Source organism: Sinocyclocheilus rhinocerous, unplaced genomic scaffold (assembly GCF_001515625.1).
Source record: "Sinocyclocheilus rhinocerous isolate Xijiao unplaced genomic scaffold, SAMN03320098_v1.1 scaffold2213, whole genome shotgun sequence".
Taxonomy (NCBI): domain Eukaryota; kingdom Metazoa; phylum Chordata; class Actinopteri; order Cypriniformes; family Cyprinidae; genus Sinocyclocheilus; species Sinocyclocheilus rhinocerous.
Genome location: NW_015634046.1, coordinates 5,203 through 9,174, shown reverse-complemented (window position 1 = coordinate 9,174; position 3,972 = coordinate 5,203).

Sequence of the window (3,972 nt, the reverse complement as noted above, 5' to 3'; positions counted from 1 at the left end):
ATGTGTGTGTGTGTGTGTGTGTGTGTGTGTGTGTGTGTGTGTGTGTGTGTGTGTGTGTGTGTGTGTGTGGGCTGAACACCTGCTCATTGTATGTCTCATCCAGTGTTCATTGCTCTTTATGTGCAATCATTCATTTTATTGTGTTTCTTTAACATAAAAGCACTGCAGGTCTCATGAATCCACCTTCCATCCATCTTTCCTTCTTCAGAATTTTAACACCAGGAACACAAATTAAGAAGGTAATTAATAGTCAGATTATGATTTAATTTTTACTTCACTGAGGAATAATTCACCCAAAAATCATCATCTCAGCCTGACTTTGCTGAAACACAGATGATTCTTCCTCAAGCTCTCGAATCTCATTCACATCTTCACATGCTGTAGAGCTGCTTTACTGCTGAAATAAAATTTTTCATAATTGATAAATTGTTCAACATTAACACTGTTACTTTCCTTTTAATTTCTGCAGCTCTACAGAAGAAAATGGTCATTATTCAGTTGAATTCAGTTCAAGTTTTGTTATCATCCGATCGAGTCAGTGCAGGTAAATCCATAATATGACTATGAATATTAATTGTATTTTAAGCCCCAAAATGTCTCATATTCCCATCAACACTCAGATAAATGTGTGAATGTTCATTACACCTTCAGCTCTGCAGAAGTCCACGTCTGTTCTTCATCTTACTCTAATAGGTTGAGATCAGTTGATGAAGCTGATGTTCAGATGAGGGACAGATGGGTGTCTGTGAGATGAACTGTGCAGCATCAGCAGCAGCGATCCAGCGCTGGACTCGCTGAAGAAGAGGAGAAGCTGCTGAAGGTCTCGCTGGTGTTTTATTGCACTGATGGAGCGTGTGATCGTCCTCCACAGAGAGCAGCACCGCCGGCACTCACTGATAAACACAGAGCGACAGGACGGGGCGTCTGACATTTCCTGTAGCGTGTGTGTGTGTGTGTGGAAGAGCTCCATATGGCGTTCAGCAGAAACACACACACGTGACATGTAGTTTCTGTGTCACTTCTGTCTGTGTGTTTCTGCCTGACAACACCTCGTTTCTGTGTGTGTGAGCAGCAGATGGTGTTCAGTGCTGGACATGTGACGCATCAGAGGAGCATTTAGGATTCACATTCACTTCAGTAGCTCACAATCAGATGTGTTTTTTGAGGCTGAAGCTCATGGTCTGTTTATAATCGTACACACTCACTTTCACACTCTTACTCTCACACTCACTCATACTCTCACACACTCACATGTACACACTCATGCACGCACACTCACACACTCTTACTCACACTTGAACTCTTACACACTGACATGCACACACTCTTACTCGTACTCTCACGCACTCACATGCACACACACTCCCACAATCTCACTCATACTCTCACACACTCACATGCACACACTCACTTTGACACACTCACACACTCTTACTCTCACACTCACTCACTTTTACTCTGACATTCTCACTTGTACTCTCACACACACTCACATGCGCACATTCATTTTAACACACTCTTACACTCTCACTTGTACTCTTACACACACTCACATGCACACACTCACTGTCACACACGCACACACTCTTACTCTCACACTCTTACTCGTACTCTCACGCAGTCACATACACACACTTGTGCACACACACTCTCAAAATCTCACTCATACTCTCACACAATCACATGCACACATTCACTCTCACACACTCACACACTTTTACTCTCAGACTTTCACTCATACTCTCTCACACACTCACTGTCACACACTCACACACTCTTACTCTCACACTCTTACTCGTACTCTCACACACTCACATGCACACACACTCACACACTCTTACTCTCACACTCTCACTCATACTCGCACACACACTCACTGTCACACACGCACACACTCTTACTCTCACACTCTTACTCGTACTCTCACGCACTCACATACACACATTCACTCTCACGCACTCACACTTTTACTCTCAGACTTTCACTCATACTCTCTCACACACTCACTGTCACACACTCACACACTCTTACTCTCACACTCTCACTCATACTCTCACTCATACTCTCACACACTCACATGCATACACTCACTGTCACACACACTCTTACTCTCACACTCTTACTCGTACTCTCACGCAGTCACATACACACACTTGTGCACACACACTCTCAAAATCTCACTCATACTCTCACACAATCACATGCACACATTCACTCTCACACACTCACACACTTTTACTCTCAGACTTTCACTCATACTCTCTCACACACTCACTGTCACACACTCACACACTCTTACTCTCACACTCACTCACTTTTACTCTCACATTCTCACTTGTACTCTCCCACACACTCACATGCACACACTCATTTTAACACACTCTTACACTCTCACTTGTACTCTCACACACACTCACTTTCACACACTCTTACTCTCACACTCTCACTTGTACTCTCACACAAACTCACATGCACACACTCATTTTCATACACTCTTACTCATACTCACTCATACTCTCACACACACTCACATGCACACACTCACTTTTACACACTCACTCACACTCTTATTCTCACTTGTACTCTCACACACACTCCCATGCACACACTCACTTTCACACACTCACACACTCTTACTCTCATATTCTCACTTGTACTCTCACACACTCACTTTCACATACTCACTTTTACACTCACTCACACTATTACTCTCACACTCTCACTTGTACTCTCACACACTCACATGCACACACACTCACACACTCTTACTCTCACACTCTCACTCATACTCTCACTCATACTCTCACACACTCACATGCATACACTCACTGTCACACACACTCTTACTCTCACACTCTTACTCGTACTCTCACGCACTCACATGGACACACACTCCCACAATCTCACTCATACTCTCACACACTTACATGCACACACTCACTTTGACAGACTCACACACTCTTACTCTCACACTCACTCACTTTTACTCTCACATTCTCACTTGTACTCTCCCACACACTCACATGCACACACTCATTTTAACACACTCTTACACTCTCACTTGTACTCTCACACACACTCACTTTCACACACTCTTACTCTCACACTCTCACTTGTACTCTCACACAAACTCACATGCACACACTCATTTTCATACACTCTTACTCATACTCACTCATACTCTCACACACACTCACATGCACACACTCACTTTTACACACTCACTCACACTCTTATTCTCACTTGTACTCTCACACACACTCCCATGCACACACTCACTTTCACACACTCACACACTCTTACTCTCATATTCTCACTTGTACTCTCACACACTCACTTTCACATACTCACTTTTACACTCACTCACACTATTACTCTCACACTCTCACTTGTACTCTCACACACTCACATGCGCACACTCATTTTCACACACTTTTACTCACACTCATACTCTCACACACACTCACATGCACACACTCATTTTCATACACTCTTACTCATACTCACTCATACTCTCACACACACTCACATGCACACACTCATTTTCACACACTCACTCACACTCTTACTTTCACACTCTCACTTGTACTCTCTCTCTCACACACACACACACACACACCAGAGGCGGACAGTAACTAAGTACATTTACTTGAGTATTGTACTTAAGTACACTTTTTGAGTATCTGTACTTTACTTGAGTATTATTTTTTCTGGAAACTTATGACTTTAACTTCACTACATTTGAAAGACAAATATTGTACTTTTCACTCCACTACATTTCTATCAAGATCCTCAAAGTAGAAAGTCGTTTGAAAGCTTTGAAAGTCAGTGGGTGATTTCTTTCTTCTCTAAAATGTGACTGTAACGTTGTTTGTAGTCACGGGAAGAAGGAGGCGGGAACCGGCGAACATTCAAAGAAACTTTAATGATAAAATAAACACAAAATAGCGCGACAGCCCCTCGCGGACGACT